This window comes from Lissotriton vulgaris, chromosome 1_1 (genome assembly GCF_964263255.1).
Source record: "Lissotriton vulgaris chromosome 1_1, aLisVul1.2, whole genome shotgun sequence".
NCBI classification, from domain to species: Eukaryota; Metazoa; Chordata; class Amphibia; order Caudata; family Salamandridae; genus Lissotriton; species Lissotriton vulgaris.
The window spans coordinates 165065727-165088288 of NC_141685.1; the positions used below are offsets into that span (position 1 = coordinate 165065727).

The 22562-nt window shown below is 43.7% G+C and overlaps 1 long non-coding RNA gene across 1 annotated transcript in view; it reads right to left on the reverse strand.

The window, feature by feature from the left end:
• Positions 1-22562, reverse strand: part of LOC147737995 (uncharacterized) — a 271541-nt gene that overhangs the window by 2019 nt on the left and 246960 nt on the right. The window contains exon 3 of the long non-coding RNA XR_015305543.1: positions 1882-1962. This is a non-coding gene — a long non-coding RNA (uncharacterized LOC147737995). The remainder of the gene's footprint in view (positions 1-1881; positions 1963-22562) is intronic.

The window sequence follows — 22562 nt, forward strand, 5'->3', positions numbered from 1 at the left end:
CATGAGCTAAGATACACATGCATATTTGCTCATGCCAAAATGCAGTTCACAAATATTTTCGAGGAGTACTATTTCTTGTACTAGTTCTGTAAATTCTTGGGAATCCTCGAAAGCGGTATAGCTGCACTTAATGCAAGGACATATACTCTGTGTGCACTTTTTAGACTTTCTTTAATAATTGGTTGCCTAATTTGGTCTGGCGTTGACCATGACGTTTTGTGTTTATTAAAATGTTGTCTCTCTCTGTATCGGCTGGCTTCACTGTGAGTGACAGCATTCTGCTCTTTCACAAGGAGCATATCGGCACACAGTAGTTTTGCTCTATGCCAATAACTACTGTGGCAGAACATGTTATTTGAGACCAAAAACAATTGTTGCTTTTGCCAATGTTTTTTATAATGGTGAGGGCCCGGCAGTTCTCACACCAATAAGGTTTTACAAAAACCATGCCAAAACAATTCGCATATTGCTAAAACTAAAAAGCTGATCACCAATTTCAGACCTACTGGCTTTGCTGATGCTTGTTTATTTTTGTTTCTCATAATCTTACTGAAACTGGTTACAATGATTTCCCATAATGAATAGTTTTGGGAAATACTAGCATGCATCAACACATGTTACTAAATGATGCTGCAGCTGCAAAGAAATGGTATCTGAAATGTTATAGTAGTTTAGCGATTTTTTTTTTGCTTTCATTTATTTATGAACATTTTATTTTGAAAGCAGAGAATCATCAATCTTGCTTTCGATTTTCTGCAAATATTTGCATCAAATAGGAGCATTCTGGGAGCATTATACATAGCCTCCTATTGCCAAACTTTGAAAACGTGAGCAGACGTTCCTATAGTGGAACCACGGTAAGTAGTGCAGTTGGAGCTTACAACATTTACTCTAGCCCTAATAATAAATGCTTTTATTTAATGAACCATAAATACAAGCTTGAACAGCATTAATATATGGACAAAAATATTACCTTAACTGCAGACAGTGCCCTTCCCTGATCCATAATGTGGTAATGCAAACTGGCAGCCAAAGGGTTTGTGCTGGAGGGGGTTGGGCCTACTTGTCCCAAGGACAAAATTCAAATGAAAACTTGTTGCCCTTGGCCTCAAACAATATGTCCTGGGCGTCGGCCTATAGGAATTCCACATCCCTGCTAGACACAACAATCCTAACAGTGACCTGACTAAATAACTCTTCCACACCACTATTGGATATCTTAGTTCCACCTAACTACAACATCATTAGACTGGACCACACACTACAACCAAGTTGGGGTCGTGTGGGCTGCGTGCATTCACAGATCAGCCTTACAAATCAAACGATTCCAAATGAAGAAGATATCCTCCTGTGAACATATGGGAGTTGAAGTCCTCATGGGTTAGGGGGATTTATTCCCTGACCAAATTACATATTATCTACCACCCTCCTGGAGACAAACAGACCCTCGTGAGCAATTAACAATCACAGTACAGACCTTAAGGCACCCGAACACAATCTTTCTAGGTGACTTCAACCTAAATTGCAATTAAATTGAGGACCCACATGTGACTGCACTAAATCTTTTTTCAAAGACCATAATCTGGTACAATCATGCAATCAGGGGAGAGGAGTTGGCCCAACGGCTAGGGCGGTCAATCTTGTATCTGGGGAACTGGGTTTGAGTCTCTGCAATGACGCTGAACATACTGCGATTCTGGGCAAATCATTTAATCTTCCTGTGCCTAATAAGAATGAAAAATAAAAAAACGTGTCCTCATGTAATACAACTGGTGCTATGTAAAGCGCTTTGATACCCGATCTGGGTCAAGATTGCGATATATATAACTCTTTAAAAAAAACATGCACAGGTCGAACACACAGCAAAGGAACATCACTAACCCTTATCGCCATGGCAGAAGCTCTATGCATAGACTCCATAACGGCATGTGATTCACAGCATCTCATTCCACATCTCAGCTCCTGTAGCAAAGTCAACAAGATAAGAGGTTAGACCTAGACTGTGGGTCAGGGATACTAGAAATAAGAATAGAGATGATCTGTATGATCTATGCCAAAGAAAACTTCAACCCCAGGAAAGCATTTCCGAGGTTCACAAACTCATGGAACACAACAGAACTATGAATGACAAAATGGAAAAATGGAGACGGTAGCACCCCATCCCCTAACAAAAAAGGATTAAAAACAAATGAACACAACCCTGGTAGAACGGTCACCAAAATGAAGAAAGAAGCAGACTCCGATTTGCAGAGAGACGATGGAGGCTAGCACCCTCACCACACCTAAAACAGCTCAGAACTCTGAAAAATTTATATAAAAATGTATATTTATTTATTTTTATTTATAGTGTTGTATCGCGCGAACATGACCCTTGCGGGTATTGGAACACTTTACATGACCAGAGGCAGAGTAAATAGAGTTAAAAGCTTGATTTCAATAATAGTAAGCAATAAGATGGTCAAGCATCATAAAGAGTAGTTAGTATGGTTACATTTTAATGAGCATAAATATATTGTCATAGGGTAAAAACTTAGTCAGCAGAAAAGAATTTGCTTCTTTTTTGAAGGCGGTGGTAGAAGAGATTAGACAAACTTCCGGTGGTAGAGAATTCCATATCTTAGGTGCGACCACCGAGAACGCGCTGGCGCCTGTTTTCTTTTTATGGGTTCACTTGGTTTCAGAAGCAGGGTGTGCGCACTTCGCAAAGGTCTGCAGCCCCCTCACTGTTTAGCTTTTGGGCCTGATATCTGGAGGTATTGATGTGTAGCACTTTATGAGTCATGCATGCAATTATTTGTTGAATTCTTGCTTCGTACAGTCGCCAGTTCAGGGATTTTTGTTCCGGAGACAAGTATGGCTGCCGTGTTGAGGGAGGCTCTTTGAGAGGCCAACTTGTATTTAGGTAAGCCACATAGAGTGGCACTACCATAATCCAGTATGGGCAATACAAGAGTTTAGACTGCTTGTTTTAGGTCTTCATGTGGAAGGTAGGGTTTAAGTTTCCGCAGAATGCTCAGCTGCCAATTCGCTCCTTTAGTGACTGCGCTAATGTGATCCTGCATATTCAGATGTTTGTCTAATGTAATACTCAAGGATCTAGCAGAGTGTATGATGTGAGGAGAGTAGTTGAGGGCTACAAGAGGTTTTAACCAAAGATCGATCTTGGGGCTGTTATTCGGCGGTGAGATGAGAAAGAATTCCGTTTTTGCAGTAGTGAGTTTGAGATGGTTTTCTGTGAGCCAGTCAGTCAGTGTACATATTACAGTGGATGGCAGCGGATTTTAAGTGGTTTGCCAGGGGTTCCAGGAATAGATTGAAGAGAATGGGTGAGAGAGCAGATCCCTGTGGAAAGCCAAGAGTGATCACATGGGGCTTAGACAGAGATGGATTAATTTGGACTCTCTGAGATCTGTTTTAAAGGAATGAGGAAAACCATTGCAATACGACCACTAATAAGCCCATCCTTTGTTCCAATAGTTTCAGTAGTCTATCGTGTTTAACTGTCAAAGGCAGCCATAAAGTTGAGCAGTATCATGAGGGATGATTCATTTAGATCCAGTGTTAGTATGTCATCCACAAAATGAGTAAGTGCAGATTCAGTGCTGTGACCTTGACGGAAAACTGATTGGTGTTGGTCAAGGAGTTAAAAGGAGTTAAAAGTTGTCTATGTGGTTGTAGAGTTGGATATAGGCACATTTTTCTAAGGAGTTCACAAGAGTAGGGATGTTGGAGATGGGCTGAAAGTTATTAGGATCAGAGCAGTCTGCCTTTTTTAAGCGGGGTTACTTGTCCTGCTTTTAGGCAATCAGGGATAGTGTTTTGATGTAGCTAGGCATTTACTATCTTAGACCATAGGGGAGAATGAAGGTTTTGATCTCTTTGAATATAGATGGAGATAGAGGGTCAGTGAAGTGATTAGATGGGTTTAATGATGAAAGGATTTTGTAAATGTCACTTTCGTTGATTGAGGAGAAGGTGTGGCAAGAGGCATTGTTTTTGGAAGGGTGCCTGGATGGATCACTACCTTCAGTATACTTGGTAGTGAGTAAAAAACTGAGTGAGGAAGCCGGTAGTAGTTTATTCACTACTTGTAGTTCAGTCTCGATCTTTGTGGTTTTTTTCCATGAAGAAGGCTGCCAGTTTTTCACAGTTTGGGAGGGCGCTGGTTCCGGCGTGACTGCTGCTTGACTATTTCAAATAGTTTTTGGGCGCATTTCTGGCTTGGTCAAGCTGTGCTCTAAAGAAATTAGCTTTCATTTGCCTTATTCTTCTGTTGTATGTGTTCCTCGTTGATCTTAAGCATTTTAGAAGTTCTATGGATGGAGAGGACCTCCAGGCTCTTTCTGCTAATCTTAGATTACGTCTTTCGGTGTTCAAGTTGTGGGTGAAACACAAAAACTGAATAGACAAAGAAATCCTCAGCACACCGTCAAAGGTGTATCAACAATTTGTTAAGTGCACGATGTAAGCACAAACTATACACAAGTTATTTCAATTTTTTTCCAATCCACAAAGGGATTCAGTATCTTGCGCGATGTCAATAAGGCAGTCCATGCATCTGAGGGATCCTATTTTGTCCCAAAAACGTGAGCTTGTGAGTCGGACGGTCTTGTCCCAAACGTCGCTCTCCGTGTAGCTCGAGGACGATTTCCCTTTGCAGCGGTGGCTGCAGATTGTGCAGTTGCACACTCTTGACCCTGCTGGAGTCAAGGAACAGTTGTCGTTAGACCCGTGGCCCCCTGGACTGTGGGCGGAGAGGTGGGGCCTTGATTGCTGCTGAGCAAGGCCCAGGGGGAAATCTCCTGGGGTGCTGGGGACTCAACTTCTCCTTGAGGGTGTTATGCGGAGCATGGGATGCTGCACAATATCACAGGCAATTACAACACATTTGACACAAAGGGTTTTCTGTCGAGCTGCATGTGGCCTGGTCCTACTGCTGCAGGCCATTTAGGTCGGCCACGGGGGGGCGAGGAGCTGTTCACTCTGGAGTCACTTGTGCAGTCACTCTCACTCTGCAGTTCACTCTGCAGTCACTCTCACTCTGCTGTTCACTCTGCAGTCACTTGTGCAGTCACTCTCACTCGTGCAGTCACTCTGCAGTCACTCTCACTCTGCAGTCACCCTGCAGTTACTCTCACTCTGCAGTCACCCTGCAGTCACTCTCACTCTGCAGTCACCCTGCAGTCACTCTCACTCTGCAGTCACCTTGCAGTCACTCTCACTCGGCTGTCACTCTCACTCGGCTGTAACTCTCACTCGGCTGTAAAGCTCACGCTGCTGTCACGCTCATGCTGCTGTCCCGCTCACGCTGCTGTCACTCACGCTGCTACTCATGCAGTCGCAGTCACTCACACTGTTACTCATGCAGTCACTCACGCTGTTACTCATGCAGTCGCAGTCACTCATGGAGTCACTCATGCAGTCACTCATGTAGTCACTCATGCAGTCACTCATGCAGTCACTCATGTAGTCACTCATGCAGTCACTCATGCTGTTACTCATGCAGTCACTCTCACTCATGCTGTTACTCATGCAGTCACTCATTCTGCTGTCACTCATGCAGTCACTCTCACTCATGCAGTCAAAGTCAAAGATAGCTTTATTCGATTACAATGTTAAAATCATAAAAGCACAGTTCAATACATACATAAGGAATATTTTTATCTTAATAAGAACCCTAATTCATACATAATATGGGGAGTCACTAAAAGAACACTAAGGTGTAACAGTAGCATGCTTTAAATACAATCACTTCCGAATTAGAAATGTTCGTTTGGAATATAAGACTAATGCATAGTCGATCTGCATCTAATAATGGACTTGTGGTAAATATTTTACCGTATACTGTTTTTCCATATAATTTCAGACAGGTTACAAAAGAATAGCTCAATCAAATGAGAGGCAGAGTCCGTGGTGTCTGAGTCGTAAGGGCTTTAATCATAAAATGACTAAATGACTCGAGTCAATGGAGATCTAGTCCATCAATACAAGGGTTCGGGTATGCAATGATGGCAGGAAAAGATGTCAACGATTTATTCACAGTACATGACATATATAGTAAAATGACACAATAGTATTGAATGCAGTAGGCGTGACAAGTGAAATGTATATGATAAGAACGCATGTGCGTAGCAAAAAGGCGTGAACATGGGTGTGCACAGAGGCGTGAACTAGAAACGTCACAGAGAAGTGTCATAAGTGGGTGGATGCTTAGAGAATTCTTGCAGAGTCAGCTGAAACCTATGGCCTGGATGCGCGCGCAGCTAATATGACGTGTGATTGACGTGCAACGGGAGGAAGCTAAGAGTCTGACTTTTAACACTAGTAGAAGAGACAGAATTCTGGCATGTCAGATCGACCTGTCCCTAAACATATCTGATATCTAGTATTTGGAGGATGTTTAATCTAGAGGAAAAGGTCTATTGGGCAGAGGCTACTCTATACTGAATGTTAGTGCGTGTATAGGTGTCTACGTGTCTACATGCGGATGCTCGGAGCCAGGGGCCTACCATGGTAACGGGAGCAATGAATTTCATGAGGGAGGACGGAAAGGCTTGGCCCTTGCTCTGCAGTCGAGGATATGTTTTCGTATTTCACTAGACAAGAATGTGTTTTCGAGGAGCTGAGCTGGCTACGCTGATAACTTGAAGGCAAAATACTGTTTTTGGCAGGCAGACCAGGCCGAGCCGGGCACCGCTCGGTTGGCAGGAAGTAAGGCAGAGGTCAGGGATGCGTCTCCATGCTGCAGCTTTCAGAGGCAGAGGCAGAAGTGGCTTGAAGACAGAAATCAGGGCCTAGCTCGGCAGAGCCAGGAAAACGTGAAAGTGCACCACATAAAGACGGTGGCACGGCATACTTAGGAACGGAATTATCGATCCATTCATGGTGGATCTGATAGAGGACATGTTAACGTTGGACGCAAATGTATTTGCGTCTTCAGATTCGGTCGTGGAGGGAAATTACATGTACTTGAAGTGTGTACATGGAGCCGTTGGGGTCTACGTTAGGGGACACAATTGACCATAAAAATTCCAATTACCTCATTCCCTCCTTGTCCCCTACGGACCCTTCATGATATGTCGATGTTGATGAGACCATCAATCTGTTCATATAACATCATTTGCTCTTCTTTCTTTTTTCTGGAATGGGAACGTGCACTTGAATGGGGAACACAAGCTGTGGCGCACAAGCCGCAAATCGCTGGCCCACATTGTAAACATAGGCAAGAACTGAATACTATGGCCAATATGATTCCTAGGAATGACAGTAGCTTCCATCCCCAGGCTGTTACTACACTCCAGAGCCAACCGGACCAAGTCCATGAGCCTGGATTCTGGTGTATCAGATGAGCAATTTCGTGAAGTCGGGTAATGGCTTTATAGACTGATGGCGCATTATTTGGAATAAATACGCAGCAACTGGATCCGATGACTCTACAAGCCCCGCAGCTATCGGCCAGGATGACGTCAAGGACAAGGCGGTTCTGAAGAACAACAAGTCTCATAGCAGACTGCTCCTCTGTTAAGTTGCCCAAAGCTGAAGTAGTCTCATTCACTACTGCTTCTAATATTCTGGTTAATTTGCGTATCAGTTTACTATTGGAGACAGTTCCTAGATAGGGAAAGAATCCTTTATTGAAATCTGTATATTGTTCCCACGTAGTTTCAGTCTGATCAACTATTGGGAGGTCTCTTCTGTGTCTAACAATATTAAGGCGGGAATTCCTGTGATAGTCAGATGGGGCTAGGAATACTGGTGGCAATAAGAATGCAATGAAACAGGTACCATCCCAGTCTGGAGGTAAACGGACATAAGCTGTCTGACCACAAATAAAATAGGAATGTCGGGAAGCTTTGAATGTAGACTTGCCTTGATCACTGAATTCGACCACAGTAGTACAGTCACTGTGACCTAGATGTACTGAACCATTCTTTCTGACACATAATACACCTTTCGCTGGTAGAACTGATATGGATGGTAAGTCTGGGCTTGTTTCTGACTGAACATTTAGAATCATGAGGTTAAGTGTAAAATGGCTTATCCATACACTTCGTTTTCTAGATCTGTCCCTGTCATTTGTGGAAGACCTTCTTCGTTCGGGAAACATGCTCTGTTCATGACTGTGTTCAGATTTCCCCATATCCAATTGCCTTGGGAAACCTTAGAGTCAGTGTCTATAGAAGATATTAAACTAAACCAGGCACCACAGGAACCATTATGTGTAAACGGGTAAGGAAAGAGAGGCAGAGCTCCCTTATAGTTCTGGTAGGGAGGGAGTCGGCCACATATCCAACAATTAGTAGCAGTGTTGATCTGGTGAGAACGGTGTAACATACGAATGAATGTATTGTTGCACAGTGCAAGTCGATAAGACAATTCGTGTGGGGGTAGAGCACTAAACGTGTGTTCTGCAGTATTATTAGAAAAGTGTGCAAGAGGAAAATACATATAAAGCATCCAACTTAAAGCAATAATCGTAAGACTCAGAAAAAACATAATAAGTAATGTGCAGACGCATCTGCTCCGGAGACTTTTACAATATTTTCGTTTCTTGGTCTCCTGACTATCTCTCTCTCTATTTGGGTCTAACTTTAACATTGTCAGAACTGCCTAACCGCTTCACCCAGGGGGGGACTTAAACAATTAAACTGTCTGACTTACTAGACCTCAGTTTCTGGCGATACTCCTCTTGGGGAGTTTTCTCTAGAAGGGGAAGTTTGGTATCAGTCACTGGTACGTGGGAGTTCTGGGATTCGGATTTTGGCGGAAGTCCATGAAAGCGCTTGACGTGACTGGAGTGCACCGACCCCTTCCGTCCCTCAATTTTCACTGCAGTCCTTGTTGTTAACAAAACAATCTTCGGCTCCTTCCAGCAGGGCTCCAACGGGCTTGATCTGTCAAAGTTGCGCACGACGACTACGTCGCCTGGGACCAATTCATGGGGCTTCACCTCGGTGTTGTCTGGGAAGGCTGCCGCGACCTGTGAACGACATGATTGTAGTGCAGACATCAAGGAAGCAAGGTAATCTGTCAACATAGTACTATCAACATCAGTAATCTTTCGCGGCAGAGGCGTCCCCCACATATTAGGAGGTCTACCGAAGACCACCTCATACGGGGATAGCCCTGTCCTAGAGTGAGCTACCATTCACATATAGAAAAGTGCAACTGGCAATGCTACTATCCAATCTACTCCCTTCTCATTACACACTTTTGCAAGGCGAGTCTTCAGAGTCTGATTGTGCCGCTCCACGACACCTGCTGCCTCAGGATGCCGGACACAGTGAAACTTCCACTGGTACCCCAATAGAAGAGAGACCTGTTTCATGAGTTCGGATGAGAATGGTTGACCGTTATCTGAATACAAGACACGGGGCAAACCGTATCGAGGGAAAAACTCACGAACCAACTGCCTGGCAGTGGTCGGGGCAGTGTAATCTGGGACGGGATATGCTTCTGTCCATCGGGATAGGGCACATACGACTACGAGGACATACTTAAATCCTCGGCATCTGTCCATCTGGATATAATCCATCTGGAGGACTTCAAAAGGATAGTCGGGAGGATGGAATCCACCTTGCTCTACGGGAATCCCTTTTCCTGGATTGAACTGACAACAGATCATGCAGGTACGCACTTTCTGTTTCGCTGCTGCTCGTAAATGCTTGTTGAACCACAGATTCTGTACACTATCTAACATAGCTTTTTCTCCTAAATGTGCTGGACTATGTGCTGTGTTAATGATAACTTGGACCATAGAGTCGGGGAGGAACCATGTGGTCTTTCCCCTCGTCATCCATCCTTGGTCTGTCTGGACCCCTCCTTGTTCAGCCCATTTCTTTATTTCATCTGGAGTGGCATGTGTCTGTATGTCGATGACATCTTGTGTGGGGTCCCTGACTGTCATGCAATGTGTCTGTGAAGTCGCATCCGTCTTGGTCATGTCCGTCGTTTGAGTATGAGTCAGTGCTGTATGTTTCGCTATTCGATCTGCGAAGTCGTTACCCTGAGAAATCTTGTCTGTGACTTTTGTATGTGCCTTGCACTTCATGATAGCTATTGCTGTAGGCAAATGTATTGCTTCTAACAGAGCTTGAATGAGGGGGCCATGCTGTATCTTGGCTCCGTGAGAGGTCAAGAAACCTCTTTCTTGCCAGAGTACACCGAAGTCGTGAACAACTCCGAATGCATAACGTGAATCTGTGTATATATTTACTTTCTGGTTCTTGACTCGTATACAGGCTTGGGTCAGAGCAATGAGCTCTGCTGCTTGGGCCGACAGGGTGTCAATGCGATGTGTTTCTATGACATCAGTTTCAGTGGTCACTGCATACGCGGCCACTAATTCTCCTGTACTTGTTCTTAAACATGAACCATCCACATAGAGTGTCAGGTCTGGATCCGGTAATGCGACATCTGTCCAGTCTTGTCTGGGTTTCGTAACTGTGTCAACTACCTCTACGCAGTCATGTGGAGTGGGATCTGTAGTGCTCGATGGTAAAAGTGTAGCAGGATTCAGTGTATTACAGCGTCTGATTTCTATGTGTAGGTACAATAGTAATGGTCAGAGTCTATAGATTCAATAAAACAACCAATGTAATATATGCATTCAATTATGTAGGAAGCAAAAGATTGCTCAATCCAAAGTGTGCTTCAATTTTTATTCATTATTTAAGCACATTATTGCTTAAGTACCCAATTCCAGTCATTGAGTACCAGGATTGTATGGAGTGTCTCTCAATTCAAACATCTAAGATACAATATTCAATTACTTCATTGAATCACACAGTTGCCTTGAAGCATAAATCACATTTGATAATGTAGAATTTATCAGAAGAAAGCAGCACAGTCAATATCAAATCATCGTATTTCAACGCGCTCAAAGTGATGGAAAAGGGGAAGTTAGATGGGATAGGTGTGATGGGAAAGAAGTGAGGACTAGGTAAAGGTGGTTGTGACCTTAAAACAATCACAGTGCTATAAAATACATCCTTTACAGTCTAGATTAAGATCTGCAGTTCCAATACACTCTTAAGCATAGGGTCCGTTTTGCTCTGTTAATTATTCCTATGCGTAGAGAACAAGTATAGTCTGGTCTACGTTTCGACCCCCTGGTTGACGGGAAAATTAAATCCTCAGGCTGGGGTCTTCTTCAGGACAAGGAGAAACAGGAGCGCTTATTGTGAGGCCCTTGGGTGGCCATTGTCATAGGACCGTCAAAGGTTCCTTCCTGGTTGTAGTTCTGCAATTATTGGGAACGGGACATTTCCATTTCAAACATCATGTTGTTACAATGGTCGCACCAGGCCAAACGTTGTTGCGGTGTAGGAATCACACAACCCACGTGGTTCGTTAGCTTAATTCGTGCAATGTGTCTCCGTGAAGCTGCCTCCTCGCTGTCACCGCCGTGAATGAACGGCTGATTTCTATGTGTGGCTGGAATAACGTCAATTCATAACCTGTCAGTCGTGCTATAGTCAAGTGTTGAGTCTGTGTTCTGTTTAAAAGAACCTCTACAGAATGTGGAACTTGTACTGTCAATTGATGTCCTAATACAATGGAATCACTTTGTCTGATTGCTAGAGCTGTAGCTGCAACTGACTTTAAGCATGCAGGCAAGGGCTGGGCTACTGGATCCAATGTGCTCGAAAAATAAGCACACGGTCTGTGTTTGTCTGCTTGTAACTGAGTGAGAACCGACAACGCTGTGCCATCGCGTTCTGTAACAAAAAGTGTAAAAGGTTTGTTGTAACATGGTGTCGCTAAAACTGGTGCTTGACATAAGGCTTTCTTTAATTCGTCAAAAGCTTGTGTATGTTCCTGTGTCCATGGGAGAACAGTCGAAGACGCTGCCTCCTGTGTTGTCAACTGTATGAGTGGTTTAGCTAGAAATGCATATTGTGGAATCCATTGTCTGCAATAAGAAGTGAGTCCAATAAAGGCTCGTACTTCTTTCTGTGTCTTGGGTTGCGGAAGATGTGCAATTAACTGAATCCGTTCAGGTGTCAGCTGCCTACCCCACTTGGTCAGCAAGTGCCCAAGGTACACCACTTGCTGAGCACAGAATTGTAGCTTCGAAGGAGACACCTTGTGTCCCTTGTCCGCCAAGAAGAGTAAAACGGTCAGTGATGCTTGTTCACATTCTGGTTCACTACGGGCGGTGATCAATAGATCGTCGACGTACTGGAGTAGGGCAGTGTTGGTAGGCATGTGAATACTGTCAAGTTGTCGTTTCAAAGCTTGGCTGTAGATGCTGGGGCTTTCTGTGAATCCTTGAGGTGCGCGTGCAAATTTGAAGCTTCGGCCATTTAAACAGAATCCGAAAAGATATTGGCTTTCCGGGTCAATAGGAACACTAAAGAAGGCGTTCTTGAGATCAATTACAGTAAAGAACGTCGCTTCGGAATCAATAGCTGTCAATAGGGATGAAATGTCTAGGACCACGGGATATTGTGGTACAATGCATTTATTCAATTCTCGTAAATCGATAACTAATCGATAAACTGGAGGTGCATTCGGATCAGTTCGTTTAAGAATTGGAATGATAGGGGAATTACAAACATTTGAGTCGGTTTCTACAACCACTCCTTGTGCAATGAGCTCATCAATGATTTTCAGTAAGGCCACTACAGCATCTGGTGGTAACTTGTATTGTCGAATGCGTGGTAGTACTACTCCTGGCCTGAGTGTGACACGATATGGAGTAATGTGCATACAACCTACATCAGTGGGGCCTTTTGCCCATAAATGTGCAGGAACATTCTGTAACCTGGGGTCAAAATCTCTCAATACATAATGGCCTTTGAAATCACGAAGGAACAACCTTACTCCTTCCGGAGAACAACAAATTACAGCTCCTAGAGCCTTCAGGGTCTTTATACCAAGTAAGTTTTCTGGGCATGATTTTGTGAGCAGTAAATCTGTAGTACGGGACAATGGACCAACTGCAAGGGGAACTGGTTTCGATACTTCATTAACAATAGGCTTTCCTGAAAATCCAAGGGAAACATTCTGTGAGCCTGAGAGGGGTGCCCCTGGAACCTCGTCGTGACTGATTGTTGTCCTGCTTGCCCCTGTGTCAATTAAACATTTTCTATCCTTCCCTAATACCTGACTGTGTACATAAGGGCCTTCTTGATCTACAGGAACCTCGATAAGGGGCAAGCCAACCTCCCTCTCTAGGCTGTTTCATGTGTATTGCTGGTAATCGGGGTAATCAGATTGCGCATACTGGTACATCTGCTGTGTGACATGTTGTGTTGCGGCAATGGGCTGTGGCTGTGGCATTGCTACGGTCTGTTGTGGAACCTGCATAGGCTGGACATTCTGTGGAACGTGTTGTTGGACCTGGTCCTGTCTAGGAGTACGCGGTCTCTCTTTAGTTTTGCCTGTAGCTATGTTGTGTTTCAAAACTGCACAATCGTTTACATAGTGACCTGGCTGTTTACAATAGTTGCATATCCCTTCAACAGGAGCTGCTGAATTTGAATTATTGGATTGTGTCGTACCCCTTTTATGACCGTCAGCTGGAACTGACTGAGCAACTAGTACTTTCATTTTTGTGTCTTTCATACGTCTCTGTTCGTGATCATGTTCTTCTCTAATTCTGTTCTGGTGATACTGTAACATTTGTAACATTTGGGAAGGCGAATTAGCTTGCCATGTGCTCTCGACTTTCAGTACACGGTTCTTAACCTGGGGCAGGGAATTCTCAACTAATTTGGATACAAAAAGGTGTAGGTATGACTCGCTACTTGTTTTCAGGCCACTAATAATAATGAAACATTTCTCAAATCGGGAATAAAAATCACTAGTGTCTTCGTCGGGTTTCTGTTTGCAGGCTGAGATTGCATCCCAGTCCTCCTTTTTAGTTGCTAACAATCTTGGCAAAACCTGTACTAACAATCCTGGTAATGCTTTAGTTTTCTCCCCAAGACCTACACCTGGCGTTCGGCCAGTCTCTTCGGCTTCTAATGCAGCCCAATCAATCTTTTTGTCTCCCACCTCCCATTCCTTTTCTTTGAGTTTCTCGTAAATACCGGCAGGCAATAGTACTTTCAATATTTTCATAATGTCGGGATAGGTATAATCTCCCATGAGTAACATGTCTTTTATTTCGCGGTGGAAACCTGCAGGGTCTTTATCATGACTGGGCACTATTTTCTTCATTTCCAATAGTTCCATCTTGGTTATGGGCGTGTATACATACACACGTGCAAAGGTATCATCAAGGTTCCAAATTGGGTGTACTTCTCGTAAAGGATTCTGTTTGTCAAAGTGATATGGTTGCCTGACTGGGGGTGGAACGGAAACAAGATGTGGAGTCAAGAAAGTTCTATATTTGTGACGTTGTTCTAAAATCGTTTCAATTAGATCGGTACCTAGACCTCTCCATCTTCTCAGGAGTAAGTCTTGCAATAAACTATATAACGGACCTGGATCAGATGCTTGGTTTTCATACTGTATAATGAGGTGTTGGGTCACGTATATACCAGCTAGTCGCTGTTCTTCTGGAGTAAGACTTAAAAATGTTTGCACTACTGAATCGTCTTTATATATGCTGTCATCTCCGGCCCACTGTACTGCGGACCGGGCTAGTTCCTGATCACGTAGGGTATTGAGTTTGTGATAACCTACTCTTTCTTTCAGTACTTTGTCAGTAATTTGGAATACATGTTCAAGGGTACATCGCTCTGGTATCGGGCAAAGGTAACGTTTCTTGTTTTCTAAACGAATGGGTCTATCGAAGGGCCTATCAAGAGGATACGGTCTAGGGAGTTTCTCTCTACCTACATATGCCACCATGTCTCTATTTGACTGTTGCGATGTTTCTGCTGAATCCTCTGGTTCTTCCTCCTCTGAGGAGTCCTTATCCTCCTCGGACCAAGAATGTCTTTCAGATTCTCGACGGGCATGTATTGCTAATATTTCTTTACGGATCTTCCTAACCATAGCATGTACACATCTCTCTTTATCATGTTTACCCTCCGAAATATTCTGGCTCCACCTGGTCAATCTATCCATCTCATCTTGTGGAAAGCCTGTCTGATCTTGTTCCCTTATCAAACAATTAACCAAAAATCGCATAATTAAACCTTTGTTCTCAACTTTCTGACGTGACATGGCTTCACCAACACACTCCGGTCTTTCTCCTGTTCTAATAAAATGATACAGATGGTCTAGATGGTCTGGCATTTCTGGTAGCAATTGCAAATAATCTGTGACACGTCTTAAACGTAGGGACGCTAACAACATGGGTCCTGTTTTACCAGGCACTGTGTCATATCTGCAATCTGTAAGCTGTTCTCTGAGCTTTTCGGCTGGGGCACCTCTAGGTGTCCGCGACATTGCGAATTCTCTCATTGTCACTCGATGTATCTGGGGCGGGGTGCGATAACCTCCTGTAGCACCTCCTGAGGCGGAGGCTTGGGCATAACCTGACTGTAGGGTCGGTATTTGCTGTAACGGGGTTGGAACCTGAACCGTGCCAGTCCCAAAAGGATTAAGTGGATGTAGTTGTTGAATACCAGGGGGAACAACGGGTAAGGGTGCAGGAAGTGGTGCGGGAGGGGTCTGCTGTTGCGGACCTGGGGGCTGATGGTCATGGGGTAGGTTAATGTCAGCAGGTGGTACATGGGCAGGTACATTGGTATAGGCGGGAGCTACGTCGTCTAAATAGGATGAAAGAAAAATATCTGCTGCGGTCTTGTGACGTAATTTAGTCGGAACCAATGGAGGGGGCAGATTTTTCGGTGTTTCCGGGGTCGCCTTGGGCAGGCCCTCGGCCAGGACTGGATACAGTCCTGTCATAATGGCATTACTCTGTCTGTCGTGTTGTTCCATTCTAACTCGTTCTCCTTCTTCTAGTAATTCTTTTTCTTTGGCTTTGTCAGAATCCTCTCTACTTTTCTCTGCCTTTCTGAGTGCTTTCTCTGTCCGTCTATGTGATTCTTTACGCCATAATTCAATGGCATCTTTCTGTGACTGTCTGGCTTTCTTTTTCCACAACGCTTCTTCTACTCTCATGATGCACTCGGCATCCCATGTCCCTGTAACGGGCCATCTCTGAAGTCTTTAGTGTATTCCACCCACAAGTCGAGAAATAATATGGCGTCTAAGCCGTACTTGTGGTACATAAAATATCCGGGAGTGTCCCTGGGTGGGATGGGAACAGCTTCCTCAAGTATCCCTTTCCTAGTTCCTATCTGTCTCAGTTTAGAGAATAAAGGCATCGCTACCTCGATCTAGACACTATACACAATAAACACAGTAAAAATGCGAACAATCACTCATACCACGACATTAAAACACATTGAAACATTTTGAAACGAACAACAATAACTTGTTAATTCAATACTAGATGCACTGCTAAACAGTACAGATACACTGCTCAAACAGTGCAGACCGGGTCTGCGTACCCAAACCCGTCTTGACCGGACCCAAATTAATGCACCCGTCTAGATGCGTCCCCAGCAACGGTACTCACCGGGAAGCACAGAATGGAAGGCCTCGGAAACTCGACTGGACTGGACTGACGTCACTGCTTCTGCCGCGCACTACGCATGCGCCTCGACACTACTGGTGGGCCTCTTGATACCTCGGACACTGCTCTCTCGGCTGGGCTCTGGTCGGGATCCTCCGCACTCCTCACCGCCTCGTCTGGATGTCGGCCGCAGTCTCCGTCGCCTCCGTAGGCCTGAGGGAGATACAGGAAATCCTGCAGATGCGCATGGGGTCCGTCACAGCTGTAGTCGGGGGCAGAGCCTGCGACGTATCGCCGGCGCGTGGGGTGGGGGAGGGGTCCCTGTTCGGGCGCCAAATTATGTGGTAAATATTTTACCGTATACTGTTTTTCCATATAATTTCAGACAGGTTACAAAAGAATAGCTCAATCAAATGAGAGGCAGAGTCCGTGGTGTCTGAGTCGTAAGGGCTTTAATCATAAAATGACTAAATGACTCGAGTCAATGGAGATCTAGTCCATCAATACAAGGGTTCGGGTATGCAATGATGGCAGGAAAAGATGTCAACGATTTATTCACAGTACATGACATATATAGTAAAATGACACAATAGTATTGAATGCAGTAGGCGTGACAAGTGAAATGTATATGATAAGAACACATGTGCGTAGCAAAAAGGCGTGAACATGGGTGTGCACAGAGGCGTGAACTAGAAACGTCACAGAGAAGTGTCATAAGTGGGTGGATGCTTAGAGAATTCTTGCAGAGTCAGCTGAAACCTATGGCCTGGATGCGCGCGCAGCTAATATGACGTGTGATTGACGTGCAACGGGAGGAAGCTAAGAGTCTGACTTTTAACACTAGTAGAAGAGACGGAAGTCTGGCATGTCAGATCGACCTGTCCCTAAACATATCTGATATCTAGTATTTGGAGGATGTTTAATCTAGAGGAAAAGGTCTCTTGGGCAGAGGCTACTCTATACTCAATGTTAGTGCGTGTATAGGTGTCTACGTGTCTACATGCGGATGCTCGGAGCCAGGGGCCTACCATGGTAACGGGAGCAATGAATTTCATGAGGGAGGACGGAAAGGCTTGGCCCTTGCTCTGCAGTCGAGGATATGTTTTCGTATTTCACTAGACAGGAATGTGTTTTCGAGGAGCTGAGCTGGCTACGCTGATAACTTGAAGGCAAAATACGTTTTTTGGCAGGCAGACCAGGCCGAGCCGGGCACCGCTCGGTTGGCAGGAAGTAAGGCAGAGGTCAGGGATGCGTCTCCATGCTGCAGCTTTCAGAGGCAGAGGCAGAGGCAGAAGTGGCTTGAAGACAGAAATCAGGGCCTAGCTCGGCAGAGCCAGGAAAACGTGAAAGTGCACCACATAAAGACGGTGGCACGGCATACTTAGGAACGGAATTATCGATCCATTCATGGTGGATCTGATAGAGGACATGTTACCGTTGGACGCAAATGTATTTGCGTCTTCAGATTCGGTCGTGGAGGGAAATTACATGTACTTGAAGTGTGTACATGGAGCCGTTGGGGTCTACGTTAGGGGACACATTGACCATAAAAATTCCAATTACCTCAGACTTAAGAAACAGAGATACAACATGTATCGACATTTCATCATGAAGTTGTTGGATTTTAATCAAAGCTGGTCTGCACTGTCTCAGACCCCAGATTTTTAATAATGGTAACAAATACCTCTTTCTACTCCACATATAAAATTTACAAAATAAAATACAATGTATTAACGATTGTGGAGATGAGTCATCGCATGGACAGTTAATTAGATGTTTTGACCAGTCATTAATGGCTGGAAAAGTAATCAGCCTAAAGAAACTGCCGGTTCACAATCATGCTAATAGCATCCTTGTGTAACAGGACTGATCGGGGGACAGATAACTATGTAAACCGGGTCCCTGAATTAAAGAATAGTGTTGTAAAACAGAAGCCTTCTTGCCCTCTACCTTCCATCGTTGATCATCTAGAAAAGGTAAACAATGTTCCTTCAAGGTTCTTCTGGAGATCAAGGACAGTGTAGTTGGTGTACTAAAGAATTCTGGGTGACCAAGTTTAACCAAGAAATCCTTAACATAACTGAGCCACTGAATATTTTTTTACCCTACATGTTTAATACAGTCCTGAAGGATGGCCCTGTTAAACTCTGTAGCCAATGAGGTCCATATTTTATGCCAGAGCAACACTGGGCTTATCCTAACTAAGTCTGAAATGTGAACCAGTGCAAGTTCTTTATGACAGACGTAAGTGGGGGTAGATTTGGGGACAGCTAACAAATAACGCAGAAAGCTATTTTCACTTATTTGTAAGGCCCTGCAATCAGCGACCCCCCAAATGTCAGCCCCATACACTGTCGTTGATACACATTTGGCTTTGTAAATGTCTAACAGGATGCGAACTGGTCTTCCCCCAACTGATTAGAACATTTTCTAACAGCACCAATAGCGCGAGAAAAAGCTAAGTTCCTTGAGGTAATTGCGGAGGTCCACCTATTTTATTAAAAACAATCCCTAGATAAGAGAAGGTATTAGTTAAACCTATCTTCGACTGTTCTAAAAAAGTGTTGCATGAGACTTTATTTTTAGATGAGCAGCACATGGTAAAAGTTTTCCCAATGTTAATCTCTAGGCCCCTAGATCCTATATAATCTGAGAAACTAGTCCATGTTTTCTGTAGGCTAACTTGGGTTCTTGCCATTATCACCGCATCATCTGCGTACAATAAAATTGGTACTGCAGCACTATTAACTTGGGGTTAATCCACCTCTAATTTTGTTAGATGTTCAGCCACATTGTTAATGTACAAATTGAAAAGAAAGGGTGCCAGGATACAACCCTGGCGGACACCTTTCTTTATTAGAAATTTAGTGGTGCATTCACCCTTCTTGCTAAATCGCACCTTAGCCCCTACTCCTCTATATAATTCTTTAAGAAAATTTAAAATATTATAATCAATACCAAGGTCAGCTAAAGTGCCCCACAAAATATCATGACTTAGACAGTCAAAGGCTGAGCTGAGATCTACGAACGTAATAAATAAGTTCCCCTTTTTTGCCACAGTGTATTTTCCTATTAACATTGCCAGGTTTAAACCTTGCTCGACCGTGCCAATGCCAGACTTAAACCCGTACTGGAATTTGGATAGAATGCCCTAGTCTTCCGCCCATGTTTGCAATCTATTTAGGATAATTCGACCTGCGACTTTCATCAACGAGTCGAGTAAGGAAATGGGCCTGTAGCATTTGGGATCAATTTGATCTCCCTTTTTAAATATTGGTATAACTACCGCTTCCTGCCAGGTTGATGGAAATCCTTTAATGTTACAGCTGTTAAGTACATTAGTCAGGAGCGGGGCCCATAAGTCAGTGTTATCCTTGAATATATCAATAGGTACCCCCTCCGGGCCTGGAGCCTTGCTGTTTAAACTTTCAGTGATTACCTGTTCTACTTCTTTTAAAGAGAAGACTATCTCCAAGGGAAAGAGATCCGAAGCAGCGGATTCCATAGGTACTAAATAGCCGATGGACTCTGCTCTGACCAGGTCTTCTTCCTTGTATAACTCAGTGAAATGGTCAACCCAGACAGACTCATCAATGGCCACCTCGACCGGGTCAGTTTTTCTATCGACGAAGAACGGGGCATTTACCGCCTTCCAAAAAGCGGTATTATCTCTCAGCGAGGACGCTTTAGACAATGCATCCCAGGCAGCCATCTTTAGTTCCTTTTTGCGTTTTTTTAAAGCAATTTTATAAAATGCCCTGGCAGACCTAATGCCTGACCTATTTTTGGGTACTGTTTTTAGGGCTTGCATTAATAAAGAGTGAGCTCTACTACACTCTGAATTAAACCAGCCCTCTGCCTTAGGTCTCTCCCCTTCCCGTATGGTGCCTGTTAAGTTGCTACTGATCTGTGCGCTGATTTTACAGAATGCTGCTATAACCAGGCTTGAGTTTGAGTCTTCCGCAAGACAAGTCATACATTCTTCAAGCTGCCCCTTGACAAGATTTTCAAAAAAATTTGTCGGGTTCACCTTCTTCCATTTTATGCGTAGCCATTCGTTCTAGACAGAATGACGCCATGATGGTATAAGTTATCTGCCACGTTAGAGGTCTGTTTACCTCCTAACCCAATATCATAAACTGAGCTGATTGGGAAATGATCGCTTAATGCGATATCCTCTGTTTTGAATGATAGAACGCTGGTATAATAGCTGGCGGAGGCCAAGGTGTAATCTATAACGGAGCATAGTCCCTGCCCATTAAATGTTGGTCGAAAACCCGCCTGAGGATTGCAAAGCTCGTTTACAAATCCTAGATCCCACTCGGATATTAAATTGTTAAATACATTTCCAATCGTGGAGTGTTCAAAGTGGGTGCAAGGGTCACCCTTGAGATTTGCCATACCACATATACGTTGACTGCCAAAAGGTCAAAGGTGGCAAATAAAGTCGCCTGTTAATATTATACACTTCGCCCTAAATTCTGGACCTGTTCCGTTATGTAAGAATTTATTTAGTTCATCCACTACCTTCATTTGATCAGTATTAGGTATATTATTATAAAAATTAATAAGAGTGAAATACTGATCACGGCCTGCCTTGAGTGAAAGTACCTGGTAAAAATAAGTACCCCCATTTAGTAGACATTTAACCGTCAAGTTGGCTGTATTGGATATGAAAGTGCAAAGCCCTCCAGAGCACCTCTCTCTGCTAGTCTGCTGTGTTGCGGAGAAAAAGGTTCGGAACCCGTTTATATGGGTCTCGACCAAATCCCAGCATTCCTGTAGACAGATAACATTGAAGTTATCAACGAATGCCAGGAAAGTAGGGTCCGAGATTAGTTAATAATATTCGATACGCAATAGAAATACGAGCATAGGGCATAAAGTGATACGGAGTATTCTGTTTCCCGACAGACTAAGGAGGAACAGTGCCGCACCTCCAAGAGAGCATCTTCACGTCCGCCGAGGGACGTCACCCCCTAAGGTAGACTGATTTAAGCAGTTGGTCGTGTCAACCACATAATATAACTTTGCCCCATCCATCTGTGCAAACAGTTCCAACTTCAATTTTTCTTGCATAGGGAGGACAATATCGAACTCCATAAACAAAACATTAGCAGAGCACAGAAGAGGATAAGGAGAAATCGGATACTGACCTTAAGAACAGCGGTGCCACAAACAGGTACGAAATATGAGCACCGCCCGGTAGTTAGGAGAGATCACCCCACAATTACCACCACACTAATAGATCAAACTATCTTACAGAATATCCTGAGACGTAGAAAAAGTGAGAAGGCTGTTGAACCCCTTGGATCCGGCTACACGCAAAGTTACAGGTACACAATTGCTAATAGACAGAGGTCAAGCGAAGCGCAATGGGGGAGAACAAAATTACTAAAGTGTTGTTCCCTCTCGTTTGCACACTTTCCAGATAGAGAAAGAATAGAAGTGACAAGGCCCTGATGAGACCCCGTGTATTGAGTTTACGGGTTCGAAACAAGTCAGCATCAAGAAGGCTATAAAAGTGCACAGGATTTATTGCGATATTGCATTCATTGATTTGTATCTATTAGCCTTTTTGCAGACTCTTTTGTCCTTCAATGACTCTTTTAAATTTTCATTTCATGATACAGGCATTTTGGAAAATAATGTGCAAAATGTTGTTTGTTTTTTCACTTTTGTTTAGAGTTAATGTTCTTGCAAGTAATGTGTTGTTATTCATGATTTGTATTTTTTTGATTAAGTGTTATATGTTTCGTGTGTTTCTCATACATGCAAAAGAAACCTATTTTTGTATTTGAATTTAGAAAAAGTAAATGGTAAAACTAAATAAACCTACATAATCAGAAGTAGCCCTGATTTATGTGCTTGCATTAACAAGCAACAAAGAAGTGTGAGAGGGGCAAATTGTATGTTAATCGAGGAAAGTAGGGTCAACATTTTGTGCCACTATGTCACGTTCCCTAGGATCGGCAATGCTTGTTATACAGATTCTGAAGTATCAACTACACTCTTCTTGGTCACACTTGTACTCCGTGACTGGACTGACAGGCTTTCTATAGCTATTTTATTACCTCTA